Genomic DNA, 13,389 nt, shown 5'->3' on the forward strand with positions numbered 1-13,389 from the left:
CCATCAGGCAGCATAAGCTTTGTTTTTTTCAACTTTCAAGTTTGCAGTACTTTTCAAATATTAAACATAAAATATCTTTATGAACAGCAAAACATCCCTATACATGTGAGCCTGACACTATATTTATCTTTAATATTTTGATTCTTAGTCAAATGTTAATGGACCATTGCACATAGACTCTATTGATGTTAGGTCCAGATGGGCTATCACTCATCCTTAGATTAAAGAAAAACAAGCAAGATATTCCATATTTCTTACATATGTGAACTATGCAACAGTAGAAATGTGTTTTCCTGTATTTAAGACAAAACATCCTCACATCACTTGTTGGCCTTGAATCTTATGTTGTGGTCTGAGCTCTTAGAGATTTTACTGCTGTTTAGTTTGGGCATGTCTAGCATTTTCAAGTAAATGAGATAGCAACTATTACCTTTTTAATGATCAGTGAAATTAGTATTACCTATTTCTTTAGGTTTATAGAACAGTAGTAGAGGTTAGGAAAGCCCTTGGAATTTAAAAATGTAAGTACAGATGGACCAGTGATTGATTGATAGGTGGACAGACAGACAGTCTAGAAATGTGACCATGTGGCCTGCTACACGTTTCACTCAGATTTTGCTATCTCACATATATTTTGCTATAGTCTCAAAGAGTAAATGAAGGTCATCTTTATCCAGTTGCTAGAATTTGAGAATTTTCAATTTCATCTTCTCACTTCACACAATAGAATTCCCTATACTTCCCAAACAAGTTCTGACTAAGATTACATTAGAGTAATTGTCTAATCAGTGGCTTTTACTGAATATGTTTTTTTTTTCAATCACAATTGTTTCATGTATTTTATAACATCTAATAAATTTCAACAACATATTTTTTGGAGGACACAATCTCTATTAAAAGCATGCACAGCTACTGGGAGGAGGCCATGATGCTGGGTACACTGTCAACGTTGATCTCCATGATGTTCTTGGGCTTAACACTCTCCTCCTGGCTACAGATGAAGATCTGCCCTACTCATCTGCACTCCTGCTGTACATGCTCAATCCATACTCTCAGCTGGTGGCCAGTCAGATATCCAAGCATCTCAGCAAGCAGCTGAGATGTGCTGGTATATGATGCCTACAACATGGTAGATAATTTTTCTTCTTCAAAGTCAGTTATGCCTCCCAAGAAGTCAATGTTTCCATTCAGGGCCTGCCAGAGGACTTGAAAGTGGTAGGTCTACAGCAGGTCCCCAAGGTACAAGATATGTCACATGGGCTGTTCTTCTTGGGGTCCCTGGTTGTTCACATTTGCACAGGTTCGAGAGGGCATTCAGGAAGGTCTGGGAAGTAGTCTGAAAGAAGGCTGGGTTGAACAGGTCCAATTTCAGGACAGCCAGGTTGACCTCCAGATCATAGGCATTCTCCTTGGCCCGTGTCTCCACATACCCCAGGTAGCCAAGTTCTTATGATTATGCTTTTCTATATCCTTGGACAACTTGCCCACATTTACTTTCATCTACTCAACATCGCTTCCACAGCCCCAGCTGCACTTGAATAACAGGCCTGGAAAAAAAGTAGCATGGATGCAGTTTTTATCTGATTATACTTTTATTCACAGTTTTCAATGGGTTCATGACTTTCCATCAATCAATGCATGATTCTCTCCAGAATCTCATCTATCATATACACATTGCCAAAACACGTTAAGTATAGTTTTTGTATATTTTTTCTGCTCCGCTATCATTTCAAATTCAGATATTTTTGAAAAATACTACATCTTGATAATTACTCACTTGTAAATGAAGCTAACTTTCCAAAAGTTAGTTTTATTTGACATTTTCTATGCAAACTTAAAATAAGTATGCTAAGTATACTATAAATCAAGACTTTTATTTTTCTTTAATTTAGAAGCCAAATTTACTACATTATTTTCAAAAATTAAAAACATGAAAGTAGTTTACAAGATTACATTAACAATAATGCATGTGGAATTTTCTTATATGTAGGGTTACATTGACAATCCAGTCTTCAGATATTCTCTAATTCATTTCTGTTAAGAATCACAAATGAGCCAGGCATGGTGGCACATGCTTTTAAACCCAGCACTCGGGAGGCAGAGCCAGGCAGATCTCTGTGAATTTGAGGCCAGCCTGGGTTACAGAGTGAGTTCCAGGAAAGGCGCAAAGCTACACAGAGAAACCCTATCTCGAAAAACAAACAAACACACAAAAAATCACAAATGAATCTTTATGTCCTGCTTTCAATGGTGTTTTCCTGTATTGTCTTTGTTGTAGTACAGTGAACATTTTTTTAATGTTTCCAGCAGAAAAATAGGAGATAATTAATTCATGTTAATTGCCATTATATCCAGATATTGAAAATTATTTAAAAATAATTTCATGCACATGTGCACACACATATATGTATATATATATATATAAACTGATGTTTGGTAATACAGCTCTTGCTTACTCACTGAGTATGGGGGAGATTGAAGCAAGAGGATGGAGCATTTGAGGCTGTGATAGCCTATGAAATAAGAACATATCTCGAAAAGGAAACAAAATAGTAAATTGTGTATTATTCATTGCTGTTATTAAGATTCATTCATAATTATATTATCATAATATATAATACTTAACATTTATTATGGCATTTATATAAGTAAATATTATTAACATTTACTTATAATTATGTTATTTACTTCCTCCATCTAAAACAAAGTCTTAACTTTCAAAAAGTTTTAACTTATAATGATGTTTCTTTTCTCTTCTGGTTCTCTGTTCAGAAGTAAAAAGTTTATTTATCCTTAATAATCAAGTCTAATTGTTTACTCTAAATGAAATGTAATATACAGGTATTTCATTGATTTCCCATTAGGCCTTTTACATACGTTTTATAGTACATATTTTGATAATGTCTTATACGTTTATACTTTTTATCCATAACATGCTAATCATTATCAAAAAGTGTTCTGTAGGGACGAGTAAAATCTGATTAATTTATTCAATGACAAGTAAAACCTCCATTCCTCTGCCTTGTTAGTATTTTTTTTTCTTCAGAAAAATACAAAACTTTTTGTGAAACTAAATTCAACCAAAAAACTTTGAAACTATTTTTATTTAATTATATGAAGAAGATATCAAATATTTAGCCATTTTCACGTGTGTCTGAAGTAGGCTTTGATCAATATTCTATCTAATGAAAGGATCTTTTCCTCTATCATAGATTGGTCAACAATTATTAAGATAGAGTGATAAAAAGAAAATTAAATGGATAATATACTGCATAGTATTGCTAATGTAGTTTTCTTAAAAACTTGTATAATAATAGAACAAATTAAATTATTTTCAGGGCATGGTGGTTCATTCTTATAGCCCTAGTACTCAAGAGACTAAGGAAGAAGACACATTTCCATGTGTCGAGGTTAGTATGGGTTTCTTTATAGACCTTGTTTCAAAAATTAATTAATTAGATTCTTTAAATAATTGTTTCATAAGATATTATTTTCTTGAAAAGAATATTTATTCTTATTTAATAGTTGCAGCTACTTTCTTGTCAAAGGTTAGGTCACATATGTATAAAGTCTGGCATTTCTTTTCATGCTGAAATTTCTGAAGAGGTGCTTGCTAGATTCCAATGAGTGATGCATTATTGAGATGTAACAGAAGCTCTCCAAGGACAAGTAAAAATGAAATGCTATAGATTGTAGTTGTAATGGATACATCTGTAATTATTTATTAATATGATGAAACTCAGCATTTTCATCTTAAAATCCGACCGACTGAACACACAGAACTTCCCAGAAGGCTTCAGTTCAATTACCTGAAATGGTTTGTCAATGTAAATGTAATAAAATGGTGTTGATTAGATTGTAAGGTTTTCTAATTACAGGGTGCTACCAAATGTGAATTAACACCTGTAGTCATCTTGTACTCTTGGTTTCAAAAGGAAATTTTCAGTTGGTGATAGAGCTCCATGGTAAAGCATCTATTCAGACAGACTCAAGCTAGATTCCAAGAGGTGGAAAACACAGTGTTTGGATTTTACTCACCCAACTTTTATAATATAGTTTTGTAAACATAAGCATGAAAGGCTATAATTTTTCCTAGGTTCAACTATGTTATTCATAGAATAAAATATATTAATTCACTAATTTAACATTTATTATTAGAAAATACAGCTTTATATATATATGTGTGTATATATATACATATATTGATTTACATGTTCACTTACATAATGTAATACAATTAAATAAGCTAAATATTTTATAGTATTGATTTGGCCATTTCTGGCACTTATTTCCACTAAAATATAACATCCTGATTATTAATGTTGATTTTTTTATCTTGTAACTTTGCTGAATTCTTTCATCATCTCCAAGAGTTCATTTTAATAAAGTTTTATCCTTTATTAGTTCTATCTATCTATCCATCTATCTATCTTCATGTCATTTTGAAACAGTGACAATTTGAATTTTACCTTTCCAATATGAAGTCCATTTATTCATTTCTCTGGTCTGATGGCTCTGTCCAGGACCACTAATAGGGAACTAAACAGAAATAAGAAAATTATCATCTTTGTTTTTTTTTTAACAGATAATCATTTCTATTACTTCTCTATTCCTATGGCACCTTATAGAAAAAGATACCTTATAGAAGAAAGAATTTTCGTGGCAGCACACAGTTTCAACGGTTTAAAGTCTACAACCATTATGATGGGAAGCACGACAGCTGACATGCAGTCATGGCCCTGAAGCATTAGCTGAGAGTTTACATCGTAATTCACAATCACTAGGTAGAGAGCGTTAACTATGAATCACATGAGATTCTGAAACTTCAGTGCCCACTCAAAAGTGACATAACAGTTCCAACAAGGCCACACTTCTTAATCCTTTCTAAACTGTTCCATCAACTGGGAATCAAACATTCAAATATGGGGCCTTTCTCATTCAAGTTACTAGAATCATAACGAGAATACTTATTAATTTCCCTCTTACAATAAGAAATTTAAGGTTTTATTTTAACCATAGCCTTTGTGGTGTTGAAGGACTTTGTTTCTATAATACATCTTTTCACGGTTGTTATCAATAAAGAATGTGGATTTTATCAGATACCTTTTCTGAAGTTTATGGAGATAATTAAGTCTTTGTCTTTCAATGTATTGATATTATTTATAAAATTTATGGATTTGTCTTTGGGATTTATACCATTGGTCATGGTACATAATGTTTTTACCGTACTGTTGGATTTGGTTTGCTAATACATTATTGACAAATTTTTCTATTTGTATTCATCAGGGATATTGTACTACAGATTTCTTATTGTTTGTCCTGGTAGCTTTTGTTACCTTGACACAGGTACAATCATGTGGGAAGAAGAACATACACTAAGAAAATACTTCTATCAGAATTACTTAATTGATAATTGATGTGGGAAGGAAGACCCAGCCCATGAGGAGTGATGCTACCCATAGTAAGAGACATTGGATGGTGTGGGAGGGCAGGTTGAGCAAGCCTTTGAGAGCAAGGTAGTTAGTAGGATTCATCCATAGCATCTGCTCAGTTTCTTCCTTCAATTCTTTCCTTGGTTACCCTCCATAATGGTTTGTAACCTGTGAGATATAATAAATTCTTTCTTCCCTCAAAACTTTTGGTTATTGTCTTTAAGATGGCAATAAAAACCAAACTAAGACATTATTATGTTCTTTTTGCAGTGTTGATATCACAAAATTGTGCCCTCACAGAATGTTCAAAAGAATTCCTCATATATATATATATATATATATATATATATATATATATATATATACAAAATAATATTACTTACTTTTTAAAATGTTTGGTAGAATAGAGTACTGAAGTCATCTAGTATTGACATTTCTAATGAATATCCAAATCATGATGGATTCTGTCATGTTACTCATTATTACCTTTGAAGTGTTATACTCTTTCATTATCCATCTTGAAAAGGTAGCCAATATTTGTTCACATTTTTCTAGATTAAATACCAATGGCACTTCTCACAGAACTATAAAAGAATTCTAGAATTTATGTAATAAAAAGAACACAAAGAAATAACCAACCAAATTAATTATTGCCACAAAAGACAGAAGGAAATGTTGTCCAAGCAGATGTAAATATGCACTGAAAAATTTACTTACTTATTTATATTATTTATTTTCCATATAGTCAGTAAATAAGTCAATGCCCATGGGAGTCCTAGGGCTGGAACTCAGGCCCTCAAGCACCTACATCCATGTTGCTTCAGCTACAGCCAACATTATTTCAGTAAATGTACTGAGATCACACATTGAAGGTGGGCCCTCTTGTGAGCCCTATTTCTCCCTTTCTTTTCTTTTCTTTCCTTTTTTCTTTTCTTTTCAAAGGTGGATCTCATATTGTCTCTGAATTCATTGCAACTCATTATTAAGTCAGTTAGGATAGTGACAATACCCATGCCACTTTCTCACGTGTGAGGGGCTGAAACCAGCATATGCCATCTCGCTTAGCTAATATTGAAACTTTATAGTCAAAAAAACATAGTGCTGATTTATGTAAAACATAGTATAAAATCAGGAACATAAAACTAGAAGTAGTCCAACACTTTTACAGCCAATATATTTGCAATATAAGTGCTGAGATCGCACATTGAATAATGACAACATTTTCAATAAATGGTATAGAAAACAGTGTATACCAATATGCAGAGGAATAGATCTACATTCCTAACTCTCACAAAACTTGAAATCAACTAGAATAAATCATAAACTGTTTTGGGTCATTGGGATGGACAGGCATTCTTTGGTAAACTTTACAAAAAATAAAAAGCAACAAACAATCAAAAACAAAAAGCCAATACGAAACAAAAGCAAAAATAGAAAAATGTCACCAAGTAAGCAAATTGTCTCTTCATTAAAAAGGCAACAGTCTCCAAAAAGCCAGCTCAGGATCTAAGGACAGGTCCCGGACCCACTGCCTGGGGGCCTCCCAAACAGTTCAAGCTAATTGAATGTCTCACTTATCCAGAGGGCCTGATTGAGTTCCATGGGGGCTTCTCAGCCATTGGTTCATAGTTCATGTGTTTCCACTAGTTTGGCTATTTGTCCCTGTGCTTTTTCCAATCATGGTCTCAACATCTCTTGCTCATAAAATCCCTCCTCTCTCTCACTGATTGGACTCCCGGAGCTCCAACAACTCAGCCTGGGTGAAGGGAGGAGGGAACTGGGCCTGCCTGGACTGAATCTCCCCTGCTGAGCTGAATCCCCTGGGGAGTCCTTGCCCTGGAGGAGATGGATATGGTGAGTGGATTGGGTGGAGTGCGGGTGGGGGGTAACAGGATAAGGGAGGACAGAGGAATCCGTGGCTGATATGTAAAATTAAATTAATTATAATTTTTTTAAAAGGTAACAGTCAACACAGTAAAGAAAAAAACATACAGAACCAGAAAAATATCTGAAAACCCAGCTCAGACAAAGGGCTGATATCCAGAATATAAAAGAAACTCAAACAACCCAAGAGAAAAATAATGCATTTTAAAAAATGAGCAATGAATATAAATAGGGAACTCTCAATAAATACAAAAGGCTAATGTGAAAATATTCACTATCACTAATTATAGCAATAATGTTACTCAAATTGCAAAAGATTCTGTTGAGAATTTTTACTGTAAAAAGGACAAGAGAAGTGTTGGAGAGATAGCTTAATGATTAAGAACACTGGCTACTTTTCCAGAGGACCAGGTTTGATTCTAAGCCTGTACAGATGACTCAAAAATCATCTGTAACTTCCATTACAGGGGATGTGATGGTTTCCTTTTACCTCTGTGGGTGTTCACGTAATGCATACACATACATGTAGACAAAACATTTACTCATAAAACAGTTCAATCTAAAAAAGGCCACGAAAATGTTAGAATAACTCACACTGTTGTGGGTATGTAAAATATTGTCACTATTATGGAAAGCAATATGTATTTTCTTTCAAAATTTGGAATTAAATTGACATATGATTGAGTGATCTGGATATTAGGTATATAGTTAAAGGAAACCAAGCTATTATATTGAAAAGATATCAGCACACTGATTTTTATTGCCAACACTAGTCAGAACAGGCAGTGTCTACCAACAGGCATAAAGATAAAAGTGGTGTGATACTTATATATATTGAAATTGTATTCGGTCACTAAATGTCTAGAATCTTGACATTTGTAACATCATGAGTGGAACTCGAGATTATTGTAACATGAACTATGCAGACACAGAAATATTACTGTATGATATTCACATGTGAAATAGAAAGTTGATAACTCTAGCTCTTGAGTGTGCAATAATAGGAGGCAGAGGCTGAGGAAACTAGGAGGCAAAGGGAGAGGGATTGTGATCTAAAGCACTATGCAGGAGTAAGAAAAGAGACATAGTTTAATGCTCTATTGCACATTGAAATGTCCACTTAATGATATTCTATGTCTTATTTCCAAAAGAAAACAAAAAAACTAGAAGAAAGAATTTTGGTTATTCTGACAACAAATAAATGTTTATCATAATAGATGTCCTTACTCTGATTTAAATATTATATAATATATAAACTAAAGAAAACATTATTATATACTATTCTTTAAGTATATACAGTTTTCTTATCTGTCAATTACAAAATTTAGTAACTGTCATTTTGTACTTATGTATAATCAATATTAAATTACATCTCAATTTGAACTGATAATTAGTAAATTCCATCCTCATTTATGACCTTCCTAACAGTTCTGCATGGCCTTAATACAGAGGAAAGTTATCTTGGTAAAACTATGCATTTATTAGAATTTTCACAGACATCTAGAAAATAGAATAAGGTCACCTAAACTTTGACAGTCTATACCTTATTATCTTATAAGTGACCTTTCTGTGAACAAAAAGTAATGCTTGAATGTTGTACTAATCTCTTGGCTTTCAAATGTGTATAATTGCAGCCCGGAACTAAAACTTACTCCTTCCTATTGCAAGCAAAAGATGGCCTTTCTTCAAGAGACTTAAGGATCTGCCTACCACTACCCACAGTTTTTTTTTTTTTTTTTTTTTTTTTGTGTGTGTGTGTGTGTGCTGCATCCAACCTCTCTGTCCACCCATATCTTCCACATCCTTCTTCAAGGTCTAGCCTGTTGAGTCTCCCTGACACTCCACACACCCTGTCCAACCTGCTATATCTAGCTCAGACCCACCACTCAGTGATGCAGTCGTAGTTTGACTGTCCTTGCCTGAGCTGCTACCAATCTCTTAGGACCTTCTCTACTAGCACACATGCCCCTCTGATGCCAAATCCAATCTTCCCATGCAGCTGAATCTACTCTGTGTGCTGAGCTCAGAACATGGGGCACACCTTGTAACCTGCGCAGCACCATCCGTCTACCAAACTTAAGTACACCCAAGCCATTTTCAACTTCCAGTCCCAACCTGATTACTCATTCTCTCTTCTTCCTCAACATGCTTTTTCTATATAAGACTTAGGAAACTAGCAAAAGAATTCCATGTGTCCAAATGTCATCACAAATACATAAACGATCTACAAGATCAAGGCAGTATCTTCTCTCCAAAACATACTAGACCTGTAGAAATGTTTGCCAATGAAAATCACCTAGATGAACTCCAGAAAATAGAATTTAAAGAGTCATAAGTTCTATCAAGTGACTCAAGGAGTTTTAAGAAGACACAAAAAAGTAGCTCTCAATGAAATTAAAACAAGAAATAACCTAAGGAGAGTAGATACCCAAGTGATGCCCAAGAAAGCACACAATAAGACTAGTAGAAATGATCAAGACAATGCAGGACTTGAGAATGGAATTCAATAATGGAATAGAAACATTGAAGAGAGCTCAACTAACGTGAAGAAGGAATTGAAAGGAAAGCCCTATAACTCATCTAGAAAGTGCAAAGGAAAACCTTACAAGTATAATGAACCAAACAGAAGACAGAAGATCAGGACTCAAAGATAAAGTAGAGAATCTAAACCAAATAAATAAGGAATATAAAAATTAAAAGAAACACAGGAAATGAACATTGAGGGTATGTGGGGCATCATGAAAAACAAAAACAAAAACAAACCTTCAAATTATAGGCACAGATGAGGGTAAAGAATCCCAAGGCAATTTTATAGACCAGATCTTCAACAAGATCATAGAAGAAAACTTCTCCAAATTAAGGAAAGACATACACAAACAGCTACAAATGTCAGACAGAATACCAAGAAGACACCATAAAAGAAAATGCCTACATCTTATCACAGTTAATACTGATTTTACATAACAAAGAGAGTATATTGAAATTTACAGATCAAAAGCAACCAAGTCACATATAAGGGAAAACTCACTAGAAGAACATTTGATTTCATAATGTGAATTTTGAAAGTTGGAACTACACTCCAAATCCTAAAAGACTATGTCAACTAACCTGTACTAATATACCCAGCAAAATTATCAGTCATATTTTAAGGGGAAAGAACAATTTTCCATGATATAAACAGCTTAAAAATGATAACCAAGAAACCATATAAATAAAATAGTAACTTGATATTTCAGGTTGTAGAAAGGAAGAAGTATAGCAAAAGAATACAGAAAAAAATATAAATCCTTAATTTTTAAAACACAAAGTACCACAGAGACCAGAATGACAATATCAAAAACACAAGGACCACAACACATCTATTTCAGTAGCAACTTTTAATATCAATAGCCTCAATTCTCCAATCAATAGACACTGGCTGATGAAACAGATCAGGAATTAAAATCCATGTCTCTGTTGACTACAAGAAACACATCTTAGTTAAAAAGATAAGCATTGATTTGTATGACAGAATTGATAAAATTACTCCAACCAAATGGAACCAGGAAGTCAGCAGGCATCATTGTCCTAATATTTGACAAAATAGACTTCAAACTGAAATGAGAATAGGTAGTTAACCAAGAAGACATTACTACCTTAAGCCTATGTGCGCCAAACTCTGAGACACACAATTTCATAAAACAAAACAAAAATTTGTGCTGATAATCAAATTTTGAAAATCTCAAAATTTTGTTTAATCTCAGTAAAATCTTCTAATTGGCTTTAGTATCTGAACATAGAAATTAAAATCTCAGAGTCTAAGCATTCCTGAAAGAGCCTGATAATATCATTCATATATAGTCATGAGCTGGTATGTCCCGCCAGTGCTCTAAATTGAATAAACAACATCTATATCAGCATCTGCTTACCAATTTAAACAGAGTAAGAATATGTGGTGTTTTATTGATACATTGATACATATATTTAACTGTGATGACTGACTTTTCCTGTAGTGTTTTTTTTCTCTCTCTCTTAAACTCTTTACTCTTTGGGGAGCCTACCACTAAGCTTCCAAATAATCAAACAGAGATATATTCTTTCTTATGAATGCCCAGCCTTAGCTTGGCTTCTTTCTAGCCAGGTTTTCTTAATTTAAATTATCCCATCCACCTTGTGCCTTTGGGCTTTTATCTTTCTCTATTCTATATACCTTTCTTTACTTCTTACACCATGGCTTGTTGTGTTGCTGGGTGGCTGGCCACTGATGTTCTCCTCTCCTTCTCTTTTCCTCACTCCTTAAACTTCTCTGCCCACAATTCTCCTCCTATTTATTCTCTCTGCCTTGCAGCCCTACCTATCCTCTCTCCTGCCTTGCTTATGGCTCTTCAGCTCTTTATTAGACCAGTCAGGTGTTGTAGACAGGCAAAGTAACACAGCTTCATAGAGTTAAACAATTGTAACATAAAAGAATGCAAGACATCTTTGCATCACTAAACAAATGTTCCACAGCAATCGGAAATGTAACACATCTTCAACTAATATTCCACAACATGTTATAACGTAAAAAACAATTTATATTTCCTTATCATTAATTAGAGTTACCCCCGACGAATTTATATAAAGTCACCCATTTGCACTAAGTACCTATCGTTTGCCAGATTAGTTAAATATGAAAATTAGTGAAACCATTTATTCAGAAGATCAGAAAAATATCATAATCAAAAAGAATAAAGGTTGCTATTAGTTTGCATTCTTCTATTTAGCCCAAGAGATCAATATACACCTCAAACTAGGCATTTGAGTGTCAGCAGGGAGAAAACAAAAAAGCCCACGTAAATTGTCAAGAAGAAAGACAGAGGGAACATTAGCTTTTCTTGCAGAGGAGTCTTACAGCATGAGGATCACTAGGAAAATATAGTAAGTATGCTACTCCTTTGAATTACTTTGGCACCCCAGTGGAAGACATCCGATTATATAAAGAAATATGTAGCCGGGCAGTGGTGGCACACGCGTTTAATCCCAGCACTCGGGAGGCAGAGCCAGGCGGATCTCTGTGAGTTTGAGGCCAGCCTGGGCTACCAAGTGAGCTCCAGGAAAGGTGCAAAGCTACACAGAGAAACCCTGTCTCAAAAACCAAAAAAAAAAAAAAAAGAAAGAAATATGTAAATATCACACAAATATTTATCACATAGGTATTTAAGATTACATTATATATTGTAGCTTAAATTGTTATGAAAGGATTCTGGAAGATAATAAACAACAATCCATTTTTGGTAATGCATTCATACTTTGAGGTTTTCAAAAATTCTCTAATAATGTGTTCTAAGCTTATACATGTGTGAATGTATGTAGCAGAGAATATAATTTTATATATATAAAACTTTTAATATATATTAGTTAGTGAGTTAGTTAGTTGTTAGTTAGCAAATTACTGGTTTGTTAAAAAATATGATCTTGGAATTAGTAACTGACTTTAAAATTTTGAACTCTGTATTCTTTTTATGCCACTCCACCAAATCTTATTTTTATTTTGTGATTGTTGATGCTTATTGTTTGTTTTTTTTTTTGAGACAGAGTTTCACTTTGTAGCCAAAGCTTTTGAAACTTTGACTGAGGATATCCATACTTTTATGCAACTGTAGCTGGAGTTTTCCTGTGTCCCACCTGGCCCATCTTCAGGACAAATCTCTCTCACCCGCCAGTCCTGCAGCCACTTGGATCCAAGTAAACACACAGAGGGTTATATTAATTATGAACTGTATGACCTTTTGGCTCAGGTGTCTTGCTAGCTAGATATTACATCTGAAATTAACCCATTTCTATAAATCTATACTTTGCCACATGGCTCATGGCTTGCCAGTATTTTTACATCCTCCTTACTCTGTGTCTGGCTGGTGACTCCTGACTCAGGCTTCCTGTTCCCACAATTCTCCTCTCTGCTTATCCCGCCTATACTATACTTCCTGCCTGGCTACTGGCCAATCATCAATCAATCAGAGCAACATATTCACAACATGCGGAAAGACATCCCCAGCACTTGCCCTTTTCTTTGTTCAAAAAGGAAGATTTTAACTTTAACATAGTAAAATTACAT

The 13,389-nt window shown here is 34.2% G+C and overlaps 1 pseudogene; it reads right to left on the reverse strand.

The window, feature by feature from the left end:
• Positions 1-909: 909 nt before the first annotated feature.
• On the reverse strand, positions 910-1,500 carry LOC102904088 (eukaryotic translation initiation factor 3 subunit K pseudogene; annotated as a pseudogene).
• Between the last annotated feature and the right edge of the window lie 11,889 nt (positions 1,501-13,389).

Source organism: Peromyscus maniculatus, chromosome 18, assembly GCF_049852395.1.
Source record: "Peromyscus maniculatus bairdii isolate BWxNUB_F1_BW_parent chromosome 18, HU_Pman_BW_mat_3.1, whole genome shotgun sequence".
NCBI classification, from domain to species: Eukaryota; Metazoa; Chordata; class Mammalia; order Rodentia; family Cricetidae; genus Peromyscus; species Peromyscus maniculatus.